At 37.9% G+C, this 22,616-nt stretch overlaps 1 long non-coding RNA gene across 1 annotated transcript in view; it reads left to right on the top strand.

The window, feature by feature from the left end:
* Positions 1-414: 414 nt before the first annotated feature.
* LOC146437745 (uncharacterized) overlaps positions 415-22,616 on the top strand; it is a 37,136-nt gene continuing 14,934 nt past the window's right edge. Inside the window, exons 1-2 of the long non-coding RNA XR_014851972.1 lie at positions 415-672; positions 8,955-8,993. This is a non-coding gene — a long non-coding RNA (uncharacterized LOC146437745). The remainder of the gene's footprint in view (positions 673-8,954; positions 8,994-22,616) is intronic.

The raw sequence follows: 22,616 nt of genomic DNA, 5'->3' as shown, positions 1-22,616 counted from the left end.
TGTTACTTTTATCCTTTTTTATTGAGGATTTTGCCAAAATATCGTACTTTGCATACCTAGGATTTTTGAGTCTATTTTTCTTCTCCAAACCTCTGTTTGTCAGGCAAACAATGTGGTAAGATAGGAAAAGGCTGTGGGCAGCCTAATCCTAAATAAGCTACAGCTGTGCCCCTAAATGAGAGAAGTAAACACCTTGGTTAGAGAATGAGGCAGAGAATGCAGAGTGTAGGACTGATTAGCAAAGCACCTGTGGCTAGTTTACTGACCAACGGTCATGGAATGAGGAACACCTGTTCTGGAGGGGAAGAAAGTATAAAAACGGTGCCAGAGGCTGATAAGTTGCTCATGCCTTTGACCATCTTGTGTGTGTGTGTTTGAGGCCACCGCAGTTAGATATTTCAGGGAGGCACAAACTTTTAAAAGCTGGATGAACAGTGACACTTGGAGTGTAGCTTTATTCAAGTATTGTTTATTTCTCAAATGTTTGTGAGTGAATGGAGTTTAGATAAGAAAATGTCTTGGTGTGCCTGTGCCACAGTGATTTACCTTTGGGCTGGAGAGAAATTAGTCAAAAACCCTCAGGTGAACTTGGCTGTTCTGCATCCTAGGTCAGCCTCCTTAACCACCATGTCATTCCTGCTGCTGCTGCTCTGGACCTACACTTGATATCAGGTATGTGATTATTTTCATATTCTAGCAGGCTCAGTTGAGGACATAAACAAGGGTGTTTGTATGATGTATAAATATAGAAATAAATTGTATAAAGTATAATGTATAAGTCCATTTCTGAGACTAGAAATAAAACAAGACTCGGCTTGGATATGCCCTTTCACTTCTTGATCACCTTGTAATCAAGGTGTCCTAACCTTGTGAATTTAAAGCTCACAAGTATAACTGACTCAGAAGGATAATAGTTTAACACTGAGGGGTGTCCTAGTTCTCTGCTATTCCATATCTGCACTATTAAGCATTATGAGAATGACAGGACTGGGTAATCTCTGATCTTTGCAACAGAGATAATTCTGAATTTCGTCACGTTACTCTGACAAAATTCTAACCTCATTATGAATAAGGGCAAGATTCTTCTGGTTTCCTCTCCTGGAAAAGTGCTGCACAATTACTGCCTTTACTTGCTGGTGAACCACTGAATGATCCTGATATTTCTTCTTTTTTTGAGGGCAGAGGTGAAATTCCTCCCCACTAGCTTTTGAACCAGCTGTTCAGCTTCATCTAGTTCGAAACAAAGGTTAGAATCTTGAAATTTCAAGTTTCTTGAAAACCCAAAGCTGAGATGAAAGAGAAAAAAACACACATTTGTCCTCCCCATGCTCTAAGGAAAATCCAGAAACAACTCAGTTGCTATATTCTCTGGTTGGTTGAAGGCAGCAGGTCAGGCAGCATGAAAATAATTTTCTAGTGACTATATGCAGTATTTGTTGGCCAATGGAAAAGTCACAGGGATGCTTGTGAAGGTGGTGTGGAGCACTGTGGGGTAAAAAAGGAAGGCATGAGGCAATAGATGACTTCATGGCAGTATAGATATAAGGGGAAGTGAAGATAAAAATGCATAAGAAAATCTGCTTCATCAGTCTTTCTGAGCTCAGAAGTTCTCTGGAAGTGCTAATCGTGATAGTATTGTAACAATGAAGCTGTTTGAATTATAATCACACATTCCTTGATATGAAAAACAAAAAACACAGTTCTGTGAACAGGCCTTGGTGTGTGAAGGAGATTGCAGCATAAACCTTTGTCATTCTAGATTATAGAAACATAAATTCATGAAGTTAGATTGAAGGGAGACCCTTTTGAAATGACTGCTGGGTCTTGGGGAGGGGGCTGTGAGGGTGTGTGCTCCAGTGCAGAAATGGGTTGTGTGCACCACTGCAGTAATGCAATGCACTCTGAATGCCAGGCTGCTGCATAATTCACATCACTCTTTTAAAAACTCCCTCTTGTTAATGGAGCTCTTCACATCTTCCTGCTGCAGCGTTTGTGATCCTTTCCTATAAAGAACTTTTTCCTCTATTTTTTTTTCCAAAAAAAAAAAAAAGGAAGATATCTGCATAAAAAAATGAAGCAAGAAATAAATTTTGTATTTACCATTTATAAGAATCTAGGCAGGTTAGCTAAGTAGTAGAGTATTTTCCTATGTAATAGCACTATGTATCCCTGGCCTCTGAGTTGTACAGTCCATTTTTGGGAGTCTAGTTCCCAAGCAAATGCTGGAAGCACACTGGAAGGACCCATGGTTTTGACAAGTGCACTTTACAAAGGTGCTCTGACAGCTGCATTGGCCTTTCAGACTGCACTGATCTTCCAAAACTGGATGTGTTTCCATGCTTTCCTTGCGATGTCAGAAAAGTTTTATAGTTCTGATCCAAATTTAAGTTTTGAGCATCTTTAGTAAAATGCTGTTTATGTCATGTCCCCAGCAGAAAAGAGCATTTTGGAGTATCAAAGTTTTCCTGTGCAACCTGACTAAAATATGTATTCTACATCTGAGATTTGAAATCTCTGGGTGGTTACACCTTGGAAATGAAAGGGGAAGTAAAGGATTTTAATAGGGAAGTAGCATCATGAATAGTGAGTGTAATACACAAAATAGTACAATAAAATACAGCCACAGAATTTCTTTGGGTAACTCACAGGTGTTCTGGTGTAACCTTTGTGGGAAGCAATGCAAATAATTTCTCATTTAAAATGTTCCAGTTCCCACCCACAAACTGGAAAGTGGTGAAGTTAATGGTAACCTGCAGTGAGATTCACCTGACTTTTGTTGGTGACCAAACTTGGTGTAGCGTGAAGAAATTTGCAGTTTGCACATATGGAGAAATTTGCAGTTTGCACATATGGAGGCGAACAAAGAACTGCACTGGATTGGGATGGAACTGGGGCAGATTAATTAGGTCCCTGAGCAGCCAGCCAGGGATTCTGGGCTCTGTGCTGTGCTCTCACTCTCTCTGCAGAGCCTAGAGTTTGCAGATGCACAAAGCAGTGCCCTGACTCTGCTCCCCTATAGTGTGTGATGAAACTCCCAGTTGGAGCAAAGTTAGGCCAATACTGTGCATAGCTGAAAATCCAGCTGAAAGGTTCGTCAGTGGTTACTCTGCAACATGGATGATGAAAACTGGTTGCTGCTAAGGGCAGGAAACACATTCCTCAAGACATTTCTAGCTGTTGTTCCCTACCAGTTCAGCATATGAGTATATTTATTTTAATGCAATGGTCTTGTCTAGCACTTTAAATTCAATACAGTAAAATGTGATTGATATTATTCTGTCTGCATTTGCTAGTGAAAGTGCACGCACATCATAGATAAAAAAATGAAATATTAATTATTTTTAAATACATACAATTTTCCACCTGGGGACAGAAAGAGAGAAAAATGCTGGTCATGTAGCTTAATGCACTAATAGAAAGGCACTCTGGTACCACACTGACAGAAGAGGTATAAAGGCCTCATTAGAATATTTATAAGTGGTCGCTTGTAAGCAATCCAGACAAAAGAACATGTCTTTAGGCTTTTGTAATGTATTGCTTACACTTACAGTTGGGTATAAATGATTATTACTTAGAATACATTCCTTAAAATATAATGGTATTTGTTAATGCACAATATATGGCATAGGTGTGGATTAATTATTACCAACTTTTTTTTTCTTCGCCCCCCCTTTTTTTTTTTTTTCCTTTTTTTTCTCCACTGGCTGCATAGCTGGCTCCATGGCTATCTATTATTAAAGATGTAAGGGAGGAACATTTTAGTTTTCTCACAAAACCACAGCTACCAGAGTAGAAATATGTCCTTATATTTATCCTCTGAATTTCACTTAGTGTTGGAAGAATGTTTATTCCTATGCATTATTCCATGCTGTTGCACAGAAAAATGTGATGATAATGGTGACACACCTGGAAATATAACAGCAGCCTTTCAATAAATCTGCTTATATGTCACCAAATAGTAATTTAATTTCAGGCAAATGTGCCTAGAGGCATTCAGTTCATTTTGGTTGAAGTTTGTTCCACAGATTTTAGGTCTCGGGATTTTGAAGGTCATGGTTTCACGATCGCTGTCTTTTCTGAAGGGACAAATCAAAACAGAACTGTTTGCAAGTCATTCTGATATTGTATTACTTTCATTGAAAATCCTAAACTCCTCCACATACTCATGAGAAGTTTGGGGAGGAAACTCCCAAGGAATGCAGTAGTAGCTAGTCTTTGATAGCAGAGGTTGGTATTTTTTAAGCTTATAGAGTCATACATCACATCTTGTAAAATTACAAAAGAGGGATTCCCCTTTTTTGTTGGGCGAATGTCAAGCTAGGGAAAAATCCAGCAGGAAAAATTAGAGCTAACTCTATGTGGGGCCCAGAATCCAGAAGCTTTGGCACCAGAAAAACCCCATTGTTCTGTTAGTAGGTAGGCCGTACACACGCTTCTCTTTTTTGGGGGGGACTGAGTACTAAATGGAAGTGCAGTTAGATGAACACCTAATTGCTCAAAAAATAACATTCATTGAACCACATGCTACTCATTCTCCTAACAGGTAAGGTGGCTAAGCAGTTTGGTTGCCACCTTAATAAGTTTATTATCAGTAAAGCTTATTTTGGGGTTTGACTGGAGGCAGATAAGAGATTACTAATGGGCAATTGTTTTTGAGAGAGAGATAGATCACGGTATGGATAAATAAGGTTGGTGTTTTGCCCTTTTGGAAGAAAGCTGTAAAACTACAAGATGAAAAATCTAATAAACATTAAAAACAGGTATATGCAGTCAGTGCAGGCAAGACACTATGTCACACCTTTAGGCCTTGTCCCCAGACAAAAGCAGCATCTGTTTAGATGAATTCACACTTAAATGAATCAATTTAGTTGCAGTCCTGAAGCCCTCATAGAGCAATTCCTAAATGATTTTACAAAACTTATATTGATTTACCTTAACTAGATTTCTTAGTGACTTAGACTAAATCACAAGAAACTTGTTGCAGACCAGTTTAAAAGTGCTCACACAAGTCTGTATGATTTAATTAAATAGACCTTCAAAATAGTTCTAGTGAGAACAATGTGATTTTTGTATTTAAACTGCCAAGATCTATGTGCATTTACTTTCCTTTGGCTTCTAATAATAACTAATTATCTTACAATTAGATGTAAAGAAAGCTGTTTCTTTCACATGATGAAACACAAAGAACTAAAATAGGAATACTATGACAACAATTTCTAAATGCACTGGAATTTTCAGGCTGTGCATGATTATGTGACTGAAAAAATTTACACAGATTAAGAAATAGAAACCATTTAAGTGTTTTCACTAGTTTTGTTCTACAAGAAAAGATGTGAGATGATCTGTTTCAGAAGCAGACTTTGTTAGTAGACCTTCCTTTTCCCCAGAACAACACAGCCTTGTTGTGCCACTGTACTCAGTAACTCGCTAATTCTCTAAGGCAATTGTTCCACCAGAAATATTGAAAAAAGGATTCAAATAATTTCCTCTTTGCTCTTTTTTCTGAAAGTGATAGCTGAACACAAGTCTCCTAGGCAGATGCTGTAGCCACCTGACCACGTAGCACTTGGGTCTCTCTTGTCCAAATAAAACATTTACTTCTATACAGAGAACAATTTTCCAAAATAGGAGTTTGAAAAAGGAGTGGCAGAGGCTAATATCCAGAAGATATCTTCCATATTTTGGGATTGAAAAGATGTGGAGTCATGTCCCTTCTACAGACTTGTGAAAGTTCAGCAAAAATCAGTAAGGAAGAACTGTCCCAATTACCTTTTAAAACACGCTCTAGGCTGCAAACAAAAAGGATAACTGGAGCCCAGGTTTCATGCCAAGCACTGAACACTGCTGCAGTAAAGCCAGTGCTTTTATCTTGTTCTTCCGCCTATTGTTGAAGTTAGGTATTAAAAATAAATATTCATGAGACTATTGGCAGACAATTCCTCTAATTTAAATTAGGATAATCTCCTGGAAATTAATGGATTTGGACTATAGCTGGGTAGAAGTGTTTTTGTTTCTCTGTGTTCTTTTTTATTTTGCCCTTTGTTTTGAGCAATAATTCCACTCTGAACCTGAGGAATCCTTCTGGAGAAAATATGTATTGAAGACAGCATATTTCTATGAGCAGTTTTGGTTGACTGACAAAAAAAGATAAAAAGTTTGCAAGATTAAGTTTATTTGCTTTTGAATTAAGTGGGCTGCAAAATCATTGGAAGATAATCTGGAAAGTTTTTAAATTAGGAATTTGGTGGTACTTGTTGAAAGCTTCTGTATATGCTTCTGAAGTGTGACATTCAAAGGCAGCATAACTTAGAGGGTGGCAGCGACTGTATTATTTGGAGCCATTTCTAACTTCTCAAAGATCAGAACTCAAAATGGTGGGTAAATCTGCACAAGTTCAGTCGTGTTTTTAAATCTCCCCTTTCTAAAGTGTGTCCTTATAATGAAGAAAAGGATGTTAAAACTGAGATTATAAAATTCAGCTCCTGGGCAAACATAATGGTGAGACGCTTTTTTTATTATACAAGAAACTACATTAAAAAAGGCATGAAATGTGCAGTTCATAGAGAAATTAAATGAGTCCAAATCATTATTCTGGATGTTAAAGTAGCATGTGAAATGGGTGGCAAAAGGAGCAGCAATGATCAATTCATTTTGCTGCCGAAGTGAGCAAAATCACAAAGCGACAGTGGGGCCACTGAAAGGATGAAACTTTGGTACAACAGAGGGCCAAAATGAATTCTTTCCCCTAATAGTTACGAACTGCAGAGGTGGTAATATTCCAGGAACAAAAAGATTTTTGCTCACGTTTTTTCCCCTTTCATTCCTAGCACATGAAATGTTAGAAGTCTTTATCACTGTAGGAGAGCAGATGATAATAAGGCAATTAGAATGATCAAAAGCTGACGAAGAATCACGCTCAGAAAAATCGTATATTAGTCTTCAAAGATTATTAGCAATGGAAAAAAGCAGGTCTTCTGCCAAGAGGACTAATAGATGTGATTAGTAGTATGGAAGAGAAAGATGTATTTGTAGAGTGGTGGGAACTAAGGGAACATACTAAATTTTCTTGGGAAGATATAGAAAATACTGGTCGAACTACAGGATATTCAGACACAAAACATGCCATTTTCTGCAAGGTCTGTTGGCACTGATTTACAAAGAGGACACAGAGACTGATAAATGTGTGGCTTTTGAACACTGCTAAATTAGTAGATAACACTGAGACAGCTATGTGGCAGAACTTACTGAGGTTTTAGGAAAACATTTGATACTTAGATGGATTTACAAAATTGTGAAACATTACATCAGCCAAAACTGCCAAAATAGAATGAAGAGTAGTGGGGGATGAGCAAACATCCATTAAAAAATGACAGCATGAATAGAAAAAATGTTCCTGATTCTCTTATGCTCTTCACTCTAACACTCATGGGATTACCAATAACCAGGTTTACTAATTTGTGAGAGAAACAAGAGAATCAACACTGTATCTCAAATTTTGTAAAAGCACCATTGACTTAATGCAGAATTAAAAATTACACGTTGACTGCTCTCCAGTTTGTCTCTCTGCTAGTGATACACACACTTGCTGCTATTTCCCGCTTAGCTTGCAGCATCTCAAGAACATCTTATAAACTATTGATCATGCTGAATGGGAGGAGCTGCAAAGGAAGGATCTGCTGGAACCTAGAACAGTCAGGAACAGCAATATGAACAAGCCCAGCTAAACAGATATGCACTGAATTGCCACACTTATTTCAGCACTGTCTTTTTATACGCTGCTGCCTCTGAATGAACCATGTGCTCCCCGTGCAGCCTTATTTCATTAAAGTATTTCCAGTTTGTCAAAAACTATACAGGGTGGTATCACATCCAAAAAAGTATTATCTTCTTGTTGGGGAGAAGTGAAGGTAACATTACTGTGATTCATTTTTAACGCTGAGTAATACTTGGAGATGCATCATGGCTACATTTATTATTGTAGTGGAATAAACCATGCTGTGCAAAGACCTTGAGGAATGGTGTTAGATGGAGGGTGTTGAACAGTACATTACAGCTCTGCTGCTGCACTCAGGACTCGCTTGACACTTCTATTATCCTCTCCCAATTTATTGCTGGTGTTCATATTACAGAAGCATCTAGAAGTCCCAGTGAAATCATGCCTGCATTGCTCTGCAGAGCTTTTACTCTGAGTGGGAAAGATATGGAAGTGGGAGGGGAAACAAAAAGATGAAGTGACTTACCCTAGACTGAGAGGCAATTCACTCAGGAGGTGAGAGATGAGCGTGGTCTGCTCTGGAAGCTGAATAGCCACACAGACAGAGACCTGAACGTGCTTCACTCTCAGTGGGCTTGTTAGCTCAGCTCCCTGGTAATACAGTCTCACAGTTCTCAGCTGAGAGCAATTCTGGCAGCAAACAGAACGAGTTTGCACCTACCTATATAAGCACTGAGGGCCATATTCTCACTGAGAGCATTGTGTTTAAAACCTGCATTTCCCAATTTGCATTCCAGCCAACTCATCATTATATTACATGCCCCGTTTGGATGTATTTTTATGTCAGGAATTGTTGCTATCTTATTCTAGCTGGATTATTTGCCTGAAAATCAGGTAGCTTTATTTTTAAAAAAATTATTTTATGTAGCTCAGGTAGTCATTTCCCAATAAGCAAATTTTGCTCACCTAGTGTATTTGTAGTAGTCACTGCTTACAGTGTGGTGGCATTGGCTGTGGGGGAAAATACTGAATAGCTCAGTACCAGAATAGGAATCTGCAAATAAAATGCTGCAATTTGTCTTCGGCTGTTTGCAAAACAAGTTCCAGAATGCTCTTTACTTTAGCTTTTATATTAATCAAAGGTATAAATATAAGTATCTGTTTTAATCTGTATGCCTAGAGAATACCTTTATTCTTGTATGAATTATTAATGGATAAAAATGCTCTATGTTCTTTTCAGAGTTGTAAGGGATAATCAGTCTTGGAGCCTGCAATGAATGTAAGTATTGATTTGCTAATATGAAGTAATTTGTGTGATCTAAATACAGTGCATACAATATGTGCAAATTGATTCCAGTTAATCATTTCTGACTGTTCTCCTAAATTTTGGGGAGTGAGAACCCTGATTTTCTCTACTTGGGTTTCTTGCTGGCTTTCAAAGGATTGATTTTTCCTTTAAGTCTTTGGGCCCTGATCCAGTTTACCTCTTGGTGGCCTATTTAGATTTAATCATGTGAGCATCCATAAAGATTTTAATAGAAAAAAACACTCCATGCTTAAATTCAAATGGGTGATGACATATCTTGCTGCACAAACGTCCAAGCTTGCATCTTACTTGATTTTCATTTGATAGTAATTAGTTGGCAAAAAGTATTATCAACTTCATGTTAGGTGATAGTGGATTAGTTTGAAAAAACAGAGCAAAATGGAGTCAATGCTCACATTATGCAGCACACATTTACTACACTATCAATTAAAGATTTACAGGAATCATTAATCTCAACAACAGGAGTAATTAATCTAAACAACTCATAAAATTTTTGTAAATAGTTTTGATGGGAAATGCATGTCTTGTTATTTTAAATTTATCAGCCTAAAAATAGGAGAAGTATAGACTTTTTAAAGGAATGTTAACTGCTAATGCTTGTCTGTAAATTCTATATTTATTAAGCTATTTTAAATAGAATGGTCATATCTGAAAGGTGAAGATAGAATGATATATAAAGACAAGCTTGTAGATTAAGTAAGTCCAAGCATTATATAAAGAAATGTTTGAAATCATTATTAGCTACCATACCCTAGTATCCTGATCACAGTGCAAATTGACTTAGCAAATTATGGTTTGCCTATCTAAAGTTTCCACTGCAACTGAATTTGAGTCATAAAGCACCTCTCTGCTACCCTTTTCAATCTACTCTTTTGTCTTTTTTTTTTTTTTACTTTAATACAAATCAATTATCTCTGGGCTGTCTGAATTTCAGTAATTTATTGAATAGCGAATTGCATATTATTTTTTTTCTCTGCTGTGTTCTGATGAACTATAATCCCACAAAAAGCTTTCAAACTACACACAAAGACATCTAACATAAGGACTTATGCAGCTGCGTGGCCATATCATTACTGTCATCCCTTTTCGTATTTTCCAATGCATATTTGTGTGAAAATAAATGTGTTCATTTGAATGTTTATGGAAAGTGACTGAAATAAGTCAGAAATGCATCATGAAGCATCTATGAGTGAATGAGTATTTGAAATGCTTAGTGGTGCCACTGATTTAATTTGTGATGTTATATCAAGAGATGTCTTCTATGTACACTTTTAATATTGCCTAATAAGACAGTGGTATTTTAGAGCATTCTGCAAAGTTAACAAGGAAATCATATAAACAAGGGAGCTAATTAATGGGAGCCTATAGGAATCTTAGCTCTTCATAATTATCCTGCCACTACACAATGTTCAGGACACAGAAATGCATGCAAGTGAATAAGGTAAGAGACAGCAGAAAAGCACTGCTGTAGCCTCTGTCACCTCCCACCTTTTAGGAAATGACCACCTGAAAGCCATTACAGATGTCAACCTCTTCTCAAAAGTGGTTCTGGTTTTCAAACTGAGAACCATTAACAGAAACACGGTCTGAAAGGATGTTATTTCGTTAACATGTGGAAAGGGACAGAAATTAATCTGTATGTTTTTAATAATTGATTGTCATTCCGTAGAAACTTCCATATTAAATGTGTATTAATTACGTTCAGTACAGAGCATCATAGTTTTCTTTTCTCATATTGCTATGTGCATAAACATTGTGAGAAAAGATTTTGCTCCTTCCAAAAGGAGACTTGAGATCAGAATATGAAAACAATTTACCCTGTGCGTAATACAGTGGGAAAAGGTATCAATTTCATTTGGTCAGCTACTTCCTACTAACCTTGTTGGTGCAAACAAGACCTCAGATGGACTTCAGAGAAGAAGAATATTAGTATATTCTACATAGAATATAATCTAGAATATTTTAAATTAAGAAATAGAACACAACATTTACCATAGTATTCAGATGTCCGTATTCTTGGTGATCTTTTTTGAAGCTGCAGATTTGGGACAGATTTTCTTTTGAGTATTTCTTGGCACTTCTTAAGCCTTATCCTAAAATGCTTCTGTTTCCATGAATTTGAAAGGTGAACAAATAAATGTGTGCAAGGGAAGGAAGGAGGAAAATAACAGAAATTTAAATGAGGGCTTTGTTACAGTGTGAGAGTTTTTTTCCCGATAGTTGCTTCTAGTTTAGGATTGTATTCAGTTTTGGTTAAAAGTGTGTTGGTAGCAATGGGAGTATCTTTAATATAACAATTCGTGCACTTCAACATCCTTCATTGTATCTCATTTTTGCAAAATGCTGCACTGTAGAGCTTCATAAAACGAACAAATGCAGCTAATTAATGCCTTTTCACTATCTGTGCCTAATCTAATGTTTTTAGAAGTGTAAAACTAATCCTAAAGAGAATTATATGAGGATCTGATGGGATTGAAATTATATTTAATTATGCTTAATAGTTTTTTTATACAGTTACTTAGAAACTGTGCTCATATTATAGAGTGATGGACACCTGGATTATTTAATGCAGAGCCTGGCTGTTTGTCTTACTGGAGCACAAACACACCATTGCTCTTCCAGCACACAATGTGTTTTCTTACTTGTAATAGCTGCTGATCTAGACCCACATGCACAGCTCTAAAGATAAGTACAACCTGTGAACAGCAAGGAGAGGCTAAAAATGTTGTGTGTATGAAGGTTGTGAAAGCCATGGGTAAATGAAGGAAGGCTTAGTTCCTCCATGGGCTGTGGGTGAGCATTCCCCCCATCAGAGGGCTGGGTCATAGCCTGGCTGCCTGTTCCACAAGTTCCTGCCAGAAGAGCAAGAAGCTCCATTTGCACTCAGACTCTAGACAAAGCTCTGTCTGTGTGTTCTCCAGCGTGTATTGTTCCTTTCTGCCCTATTTCCACAGAGTCCTTGGAGAGTACTTTAGGTGCTCTCTGGCACCTGCAGCAGCTTCTCAGAAATGTGATGCTATTGAAATAATGTACTGTTTTCAATTTTTGTTTAGTTCTGTAAAACTTGAAGAGTATTTTAGTACAAAAAGACTAAGCAAAGATATTTTTGTCAATATAATGCTTTTCAATTCCCCTTGAGATCTCATTTTGCCATTGTGAAGCATAAAATGACAGGTTCACGTTTCAAGTGTTTTTGTCTTGACAGCACATTTCTGAATACTGTCTTATTTTTGGTGGGTATTTCTGCTCTAATTTCCTGTTGTGTATTAGAGCCAGAACACATCACTTGGAACTCTTGTGAAGCATGTGCTTTGGGTAATCCACAAAGGTGCTTTGGGTAATCCACAAAGGTGGCTGGCATCTTTAATCTTTATTCACTGGTGTGGCACAGCAGAAAAGAGTGATCTTTTAGGCCTTAAGATTAAAGGAGGCGACTGAACTATCTAGAAGAAATTCTGGCAAGTTTTTCTTGACATTCACCTTATTCCTTCAAGAATAATAGAGCGTTTTTAAGATGGGAGATATGAGACACAAAGATGTTAGCCTACATTCTCAGGTGTTCTGTCAGTCCTGGCCATGGTTAATCTCTTTTCCCAAAGGGACTCATGCCTGTGCTGCACACAAGGTTCCTGGGGTAAAGGGGCTTAGTTTAGATGAGCTAGGTCATGCTAGGCTGGTTCACTAAAGAGAAAAAATCTTAAGATGGGTATTTCTCAAGAATGAGGAGGAAGGCTCCCACCTGATTTGACCTTGTTGTGTTGTGGGTTCTGAATTATTTAGTTTTATTTCAGATTGTGAGAAAGGTCTCTTCAGAGCTTCTGAATCCCTTTCTTTTCTTGTTTAAACCCTGTAGGTTTTTTGTTTCTTTTTCTTTCTTTTAACCTGAGAGTTCTTTCAGTTTGCATTGTTCATAAAATTCCTCTTCACTTGACTGAAAACTTTTAAACCACAAGCTTAATAATTCATCTGGCAAGTAAGCAGAGTCATAGTTTTCCTTCTTGGGGAAACTGCTTGGTAAAGCTTTCTGCCAAATCTAGGGAGTCTTGTGCCATCAATTGCAAAGCCTTAGCAGAATGGCAGCCTAATTGTCACCACCGCTTGATGGAGCTGTGGAAGAAAGCAACTCAGAAGTGAAGAGGCTCACTCATTGTCAAATTATTTAACATGGAAACAAAGGAGTGTTCTGTGTCTAACCAGAGCACCACTCACCAATGCTTATCCATGTAAGAGGCACATTGACTTTGTTGTACGTAGATACAGCTGTAAATCGTAAAGTCAGGCTGTTGATCATGCAAACAATGAGGATTAAAGTCAAAACTAACTTGTAGTTAGTCCACGTAGTTGAGGATTAGATGGGTCTCTGGGGGTCAGTTACATTCAGCAGAAGTGCTCCATGCAGGGCTGTGTAAGAACCAGGCACAGGCACTTTGTGAAAGCCAGGCACAGGCACTTTGGGGACATAATCAGTATATAAACTCACTGCACATGGATAAGTAATACCAGTTGGACTTTGTCTCACCTTCTAAGCATCACTCAGCTCAACAGTATCCTATTTCTCTGAGCTGCAGGGTTACCATTTGAATTTCTGTTTCTTTATCTCAACCTCTGCTTTCTTTGTGATTGGATGAACTGCAGAGAAGACACTTCACCTCAAGTATGCTCCACACTTGCCAGGCATTCCCAGAAAACATGTCAATATATGCTTTGCACTGTTGTTGCCAGCTTCTGGAAGATGTGGAGAGCATTTTACTGATCATCTTCTCTTTAACGTGAAGAAAAATTTGTTGCAACTCCCTGTGCCTAATACAGTTGAAAAAAAAAAAATCAAAGAAAAGTGTTTTTCCTTAAACTGTTGTGCTTTAAGCTTAACCACTTTTACTTAAAGACACTACTTTAGCAACACTGTTTTTATGTCTAGGATTAAGCTGTGTTCTTCCTTTTGAAAACAGATTGTATATCAGGAATATATTCCAGTTCTTGAGTGTGTTTATTTTTTTCCTAAACATCACAGACATTAGAAACCAAAGAAGCCTCTTTGCAAAGCTTAGGATGCAGAATTGCATTTTTAAGCTGATAATGAAAGTTGAATGTATAACTTTTTTCATTCTTCTCTTTCCTTGAGGATCCTTGCCAAAATACGAATATGCAAAATAAAGCATCTAGTAGAAAGTGAGGGACAGTACTCTATACCAAATTTACTAGTTTCTAAGAATTTTGGCTATTTAATTTACTTAGTCTGCTGAAGCCTAAATAACAAGGAACATTAAAATAAGTTTCTCCAGAAATATCAGCTCCAGGTATGAAATCCTGCTGCTATCCTTCTTCTATGCAAGGACCAAGCTGGAGGCGAGCTAATTGCTTTGAGGTGGGCAGAGCTGGAGGATCTGTAAAAGCCTACACCAACCTGAATCTCCAAGTGAACAGAAATGCTGTATAAAAGGCCTCATTTCTTTCTATACTTTTGCTGGATATGCTGCTTTCCCCAGAAAGATATGCCTTAAAATGACCTGGGCTTCCCACAAAGTATTTTTAAAAGAGAACTTTAAGTTCTTAGTTAGCAGAGGTCTGACTATGTATGCAGATCTTGCAGATATTTCATTGACTTTTGTCTGAGAGTATCAGTAATGCAGTTTGTGAGCAGAGAAAGGCATGAACGAGCTGTGCTGGTCAGCCAGCATGTTCTGCCTTAAGAGTTGACAATAGTGAACACCATTGCAGTAGGGATCAGGTTACTAATAGTGAACCAACACTGAGAAAAATTACAGCTAAAGCCTCTGAAACATGACACTCTTGTTAGCCTGGACACGTCTCTGTGTGTGGTTAGCCTTTGTCACTCACAGGGTTGGATCTTTATTTTGCTCGGTGAAGTTGTCCTGTTGTCATTTGGACATGCTGTCATTCATCAGCAGGAAGCTGGGCACTCAGTCTCTGTCAGAAAGGGCTCTGAAAGGTTTTATCTCTGTGTCAGAGCCAGGGGTTTGTTCTGTGAGCCTGTAAAACAACATTTCTGCTGTGTGTTAATGAAACTTGCTCATTAAGTGAATTCTAATGTTCACTGCAAGCAGTAGAAATCCTGGTTTTGCGTTGTAGTACAGCAGTATTTTGCTTTATTGTGCTTCCTATTAGAGCAGGGTTATTATGGGCCATTAAGCCACATAACTTACAGGATCTGTGTGTCTGGCCTTTTGTCTTTGCCTCTCCAGTACTAAAAAAGGTAACTTACAAAAGGGAATGCAGTGCAGGATTGGTTCTTCACAAACAATAATAAAGAATATGTATTGTTTGTTAGAAATTGTTTGCATGCCAAAACAACCTTCATAATTTTCCTATAGATTTTTATTTTCAGTTCTCCGTTGTTTCTCATATTCACTTTAGTTCCTTTTGAAAATGGATAGCCTATTTTTCCTACCAGGGACACAGCTGAACATCATTGACTCGAAGGTTCAGCTCAAATCCTGTTGGAAATTTCTTCGTGTGAAGACAAAGGATATCAGGAGAGTCAATTTGGGGGAGAGGAAATAGAATAGAGCAGAGTTTAAAAAAACCCTAATTCTTTGAAACTAAATAAAGAAAGGAATTCAATATTTTTGACTTTTCATTTGCAAAATGCTTTTGGATTAAGGACTGCCTAAATTCTTGTGGTATAGGATATTAGGACTTCTGCTCAGATTTGTTTCATGGAGACATCTTGCCAACATAGGTAAAAGTGGCAACTGACTTTGGAAGTAGGTGATGGTCTAGCCAGCTAGGGATGAAACCCAAGACAGCAGATACTGAAAGTGTAGAGGGGCAGATTAGTCTTCCCAAAGTTGTTTGTGGACTTCTCTTGCTATATGCTTGTCTTGTCATATGATTTTGTGTGAAAAAAACAAAATGAAAACATATGATTATTTAGACTGACTTTGCTGCCTGAAGGACTTTTTTAAAGACATGGCTTAAAAGTCGGCTATTCCTGATGGAAACAATTCCATCAGGTGTATTTAAACACAGTGGATAGAAGGAATAGATAAAGTACAACTTTCTTTTGTTAACACTACACAGTATTCCATATAAAACTTACCATGTGGGCTTGTTGCTGGAAGGAAGATGTTTTAAGCATTTCCAGTGGGAAGAAAAGGTAGCATTTCTATAAAGACGGAGCAAAAAATTGTTTGCTTTTTGTTACCTCTTGCCACTGTTCTGTAATGGAGACAAAAAATCTGAACGTATTTGCAGGAAAAACCCTAAAGTGCATGAGACGATGAGCAGATGAATACAAGATTTTAATTTCAGGGCAACAGATAAAATATAATTTCTAACAGAATTAATTCTTCAGAACTACTCTCTTGATAAATGGAAAGTGAAAGGACACCTTTCAAGTGCAAATGTGTGAAAATTTATGCTTTCTCAAGGATTATTGTGCTGTATTTGTGTTTTTTAAAAAGAAGCAGCTCTCTTCTGGGCCCTAAACATAGAAATCCTTTAGTGCTGTGAGATATTATGTATCCAGAAAGATATACAGTAGAGACACACAAATTTTGTAGTTGAATTTGTACTTGAAATGTGGAGTATTGCTAAGCCTGAAGGCAGAGGAGGAGATAGTGTCAGGATGTCTGGAGTTTTATTCCCCAGGTATTAAACAATCTCACCACATCTGTACTTGCAGCAGCTCCTGTCTAAAAGAAAAAAAAAAAAAAAGTATTGTGTTAAAAATTCAATTAAGCTATCATGCTTGTTTTGTTCTTATTTTGATGATAATGTAGGTAGGGAACATACTTGTTGAATGTATGCATCCAACTTCAGTCTGAGACACACCTGACATAGGGAATTGAAGATATTTTCCCTCCAGGGTGCTTGCAGATGATATGTAACGCTGTGATTTTCCTAGCAGCAGCTCGAGTCAATCTGTGCTTTAATGTTACCAAACAGCTATAAACACAAGGATGGGGATTCTCTCACCTGTATACCTATAGTGTTATTTGCATGTGCAATTAAGGCAAAGAGCAGAAAAACCACGTAGTTATAGGCTACTGTATTTCAAATCCTAGATCCATGATTGTTCAAGTTGGCTAGAATTTACAGGAGAGCACAGCTGACATTCATTAATCCTGATGTTGTCTCTTCCCTACTTCACTATTTGTTAAGCGTCTTTCATTGCATTCTGAAATATTAATTCCCTTTGTTTTCTGCTGCTTCTAAGAATTTATTTCACGAGCAATTGTTAGTGACTGTATCTACTAGGAAAGACAGTAGCTCTTCTCGAAATGTTAATCACTTTGCGAATTTAGCTGTCAAAAAAGACCCCAGAAGGAAACCACAGCAGAACCTGGTTTTCAATTAAGGCAGTGTCTCCACGCAGTGCTGTGAGATTCTTCCTTCCCATCCAGACTCTTGGAGATGAGGCACATCACAGAGGTGATGTCTTTGGTCCCTGAGGGAAGAATCCACAGCAATGTAGCTCTTCTGGATGAGTCACTCGGGGTATCATTAGCTGAGATGACCGCAGGTCAGCCAGGATTCAAAGGTGTGACAGCAGAGACCTGGCAATAAGAGGGAAAGCCACACTTTTGCAGAGGCTCTCCCACATGGTTCAGCACAGCATTCTTTGGCTTTTACCATATTATGAAGAAAAGGCACAGAAAAATAAACAATCTGCTTTTCCAGCTACTAGAGTTTAAAAAAAGAAGCATGAAGAACTGAGTTGCATAATTTTCTTTGGTTAGCATTTTGTGCAAAGCAGGGAGGATTTCTCACTTTTAGTGGCAGTTTGTGGCAGGAAAAGATCTCTTGGCAGTAGGTGGCAGTGCAGCTCTTTGGTTGCAGAATTTGTGACAAACATAAATCCAACATTTACAAAGCACAGCCTTTCCCAGATGCAGGCCTCAGGGCCTTACTTGGTCCTGCAATTCACTTCTTATTGCTGGGGATGTCTCGTTAGGAGATTAACTGTTTAAAATGCAGTGCTAATGTGCAAGTTTTAATTGGGAAATCCTGTGCATGTTAAATTAATCTTAAGTACTTTTATCTAGAATGCCTGCTTCCTTTCCACAGCACTTCGTATTTGCAACCACCTCACATCCTTTTGCGTCATATTAAAAACTTGGAATCGACCAGCAATGCCTTTTACTTTGCTGGAAATGCTTTAAAAAGGTGGTTTCTGAAGCATCCTAAATCCTGGAGTGCAGGGGTTGGTAAATACAGCGTGAGGGGAATGGTAGCAGTGCTGGAGAATATTGACAGACAGTTTGTATCCATGGAGAAAATGCAGGGCAAAGGTTTCATCCTAACCACAGCTTATGTTTCATGGATAAGCAGGGTAGGCATTAGGAAATTGTGAGAACAACTGGGATTTGCAGCTTGAAAGAAAAGCAGATAATAACTTGGCTAAACATTTAGGTTGAGATTTTCAAAGCGGCCTTGGGGATTTTGGAGAATGGAATCTTGGGCTGCTTATAAAATCCTCACTCCTTAGGCCTGTTTTCTTTTCTTTGGGGCTTGTGCAGTTTTTAATTTGACCACATCATTCAGACAAGTGTCGGGAAGGATATATGGTAGAATAAATATATTGTTATATGTAGAGGAGGTAGGAAAAGGAAGAAACTGAAGTTGCAACTCTGCCAAGCTATAAATTCTGTTCCAGATCTTACTTTATATGACCATTCAGATTTTGTCTGCATACTTTTGTGGTTATTGTTGCTTTTAAAGTCTTTATCTTCCTCAGAGGCATTGTACATTACTATTTGGAGGTCTCTTTTTTTTTCCCAGCATCCCAGGCATTTTTTCAGAGTGAGTGCTTTGGGCAGACCACTGTATGCATACCTTTTCCAGATTGAAAAGTCTGGCTGACCTCAGACACAGGAATCCTTGTATTAGTTCTACATTGCCCAATGTAGACATTGCTGAAAACTTGAAAGTAGTGTGCAAAGCAGAAAAACGCAGACAGTTGGCCACACCTTTTACACAAATATTTTGGATTTTGGGATTGGATGGGATTATTTGTTATGGAACAGCCTGTCATTTTCCATTTGTTTGTTTCCTTCTTTCTTTCCTAAATGTCCAAATAAAGAAGTGACCAAAGAAGTTAAATTACCAGGATCAGTCACATGGCAAGAGGACACTAAAGGATGGAACTAGCCCATCAGGATGAAAAGTTTCTGTGTGTGTTTGTATGTAAAGTCAGTTCTGCAGATGCTGAACTAACATTACTAGGATTCAAGGATGAAAGGCAGATATAATTATTTGAATTTGGGCCTGCTGAATTGTCTCTTTAAATAATATATAAATAATGTAGCATAGGAATTACAGTGTTCTTTATCAGGATTAAATTTCATGATGGTAAAGCTTTTTGCTATATGTGTGTCAGCTATGAAAGCTAGATTTCACATTGATCTCTGGTGTAGAATGCTTTTAAGGTAAAGAATATGAGCCCATGCTTTACCAGAGGAATCAGAGCAAATCTGCCAGTGCTGAGGTTTTCATGGTGCTTTAGCAGTTAATATTTAAAATGCAGATGCTCGTGTTTGTTTGTATGATTTCAAGGATTCTGATGAAATGTTCCGTCTCATCTAGTCTCAGAAAACTCAGAGAAATATGTTAAAGGGCATGATTCATGTCTTGTATTTGTATTTGCAGAGAATATGGAAAACATAAATATCGCTCCAAAATACAAACATTTTACAAATTATTAAATATTATCTTCCTGTGTAACCCATATTCTTATAGGTGTTATATAATGCAGACATTGTGCTTTCTTATTGAATATGGTCTGCTTTTATTTGCCCAGAACACAGGATTATTATTTGTCCTTAAACAGTAAACTGAAATAGTAGTGAGACTGATTTGCCCCCAGTCAGGGAGAAAACAGCTGAAGGCATTACAGGAGATCTGCAGCAGATAAGACCTGGTAAACCTATATATATATAAATACTCATATGTATATATGCATGTGTGTTGGTGTGTAGAGGGAGGGAAATAAAGGCTGAAACCATTTTAAAAGGAGATATTTAGCATGATAAGGTATTTGGAGTGAAGAGTCATGAAAACACTAATCCTTGGTGAAAAAGATTTGTAAAGTTCTGAGCGAGGGACTTGAGAGAAAGCTGCAGAGGATTGGCTGAGGTCACTTGGTCTGTTCAGCCTGGAGAAGAACAGACTGAGGGGAGACCTCATTGCAGTTAAAACTTCTTGTAAGGAAAAGAGGAGGGGCAGGCACCGAGCTCTGCTTTGGGGTGATCAGTGACAGGACCCAAGGGAATGGCCTGAAGTTGTGTCAGGGGAGGTTTAGGTTGGATATCAGGAAAAGGTTTCTCACCCAGAGGGTGGCTGGGCATTGGAAAAGGCTCCCCAGAGCACTGGCCACAGCACCAAGCCTGACAGAGTTCAAGCAGCATTTTGGCAATACTCTTGGGCACATGATGTGACTCTTGGGGATGTCTTGTACAGGGCCATGAGCTGGACTCGGTGATCCTAATGGGTGCTTTCCAACTCAGCATATTCTGTGAAACTGTGATACTTTGAGAGCCAAATCCATCAGCTTTTTCAAAATCAAGTGTCTTAGGAACATTTGTAGCTGAATGCTGCCTTTTGATAAGGGCAGGGGCATGGAAGTTGGAAAGGAAGCTGGTAAGTGGAAAATTGCCTTGCATGAAGGAAAGGGAAAACCTTGAAAGCCTGGGAAAAGGTGGTCCAGTATCCCACTGATGCCCAAAAAAGATTGGCAGCAACTTCATGGATAACCTGCAATACTGGCAAATTTATTTTCACTTTAAGCCTTTTAATTAATAATGAATAATTTGTCAACATCTGTGGTTTAGCATAAGTTAACCAATTAGAGCTTAGAAATGGTATGTGTCCAGATTTTTAAATGATGACTAGAAGAACCTGCATAGAACAGATATAGGAAGCCAAGTTAGAATTAGAACATCTGTTAATTTGCAACTTGTGTTTTAAGCAAGGAAACTGGGTTTTAATTCATGTTCTGGACCAGGCTTTCTCACTTCTCCAAATGTATGTTGCTGTCAAAGAAGATGTACCAACTGGCCTCAATAAACAGAGCATCTTTCTTTGCTTAAGCTTTAACATAATATTCTTGAGAAATGCCAAAGGTGTAAAAATATATGTTTTCCTACTTTTTTAGATTTTATTTTCTACTTGAAAAGTGGAGAAATGAGTCTATTTAGATTACTGGGTTAGAGTTCTGGGGTGAACAGTTACATGTTACAGCGTGAACAGTCACAAAGGTCACAGTGTAGATCAGTCCCCAAATTACTTGATACAAAGACCCTTTCCTGAACTCAGTGGATGTACCCACACTATGTGCTTCCACTGCCCAAACTCTAGGCCTGTGGAATAGGACAGGTTCAGTTCAAAAGCCATGGGGAACACATTTTCACACTCCAGCTAGTGCTGTGGCCTTGTCTGCAGGGTGTGTTTCCTTTGTTTCAGCACTGTACTCACACAGCCATGTGCCTTTCACTTCGTTCCAAAGCTGGGCAGAGTTTGCTCACCTCTGTTCAGGACATGAGATGCCTTTAAACACTGTATTGTTATCAGTAATCTCATGTCACATAACATGTGATACAATGTGAATGAATGGGGGTCCTTAAATTACAGTCATTTTAGCTGCTGGTAATCTGTGTTGAGCAGCTAATCTAGACATTAAAGGCTCTGTATTTTATTATTATTGCTGCTTCCCTGACCCATGCATTCGCTTTGCTTGTTTCATTGATAGAACATTAATAACTAGTCATGGTAAAGCATTATTTAGTTTCATTTGTCAGTCAGCTCAACAGCTGCAGTGTATTGACACTTTTAGTCCACTTAATTAAGCCCCAGGCAACAAACCAAAAGCAATTAATTGCAGCAATCAATAAATATTACATGTAAGGTATTGAACACAAACTCATAATTCCATGGAACATTGTAATAAAAGATTTTTGATAAAATTAATAAAGCTTGGCTATATACTTCCTTGGAGAGCATAATTTGCTGAGAATTTGATAGCACAAATGGGTCAGAATTTCCTCTATGGAACTACTTCTGGAACTTCTTCAACTGAAATGGTTCATAAAACTTGAGGTTTGCAGGGATAAGTGGTCATGTAAATAAATACACTATCCCTACAACAGCCATGGTGAACAGTTAGTTTAGCTTTCCAGATTAAGGCACTACCCAATTTGTAAATCTCACTCTCCTAACTCTTCAATTCCTAGACATCAAGTTGGATTTTCAGTTGTTTCTATGTCTATTTTTTACCTTTAAGTTGGTTTTTTAATAATGGCTCCTACTGAATATTAAAATAAGGCAGACCTTTCATTACTAGTTTGTCACGAGTTGAATTAATCACAGTTGAACAACTTTTTAAAACTATGCCTCAAGAGTTTTCAAGCTATTAAATATTTTTCTATTATAAGGACTCGGAATTGTTCACTGCAGAGAATAAAGTACCACTTTTGCATACATTACACAAACACTTAGTGCTTCATGAATCCACAATAAATTTTCTTGCTGATTACTCATGTAATCTAAGGATCTCCTGCTGTTTTATGGAGAGTCTTATTAATTTCACTCAAGTAGTAAAATTAGCACCTGTAGAGA

This window comes from Lichenostomus cassidix, chromosome 4 (genome assembly GCF_008360975.1).
Source record: "Lichenostomus cassidix isolate B80296 chromosome 4, HeHo_3.0, whole genome shotgun sequence".
In the NCBI taxonomy this organism is placed as follows: domain Eukaryota; kingdom Metazoa; phylum Chordata; class Aves; order Passeriformes; family Meliphagidae; genus Lichenostomus; species Lichenostomus cassidix.
Note: the sequence above shows the minus strand (reverse complement) of the source record. Positions and strands in the feature narration are given on the sequence as shown.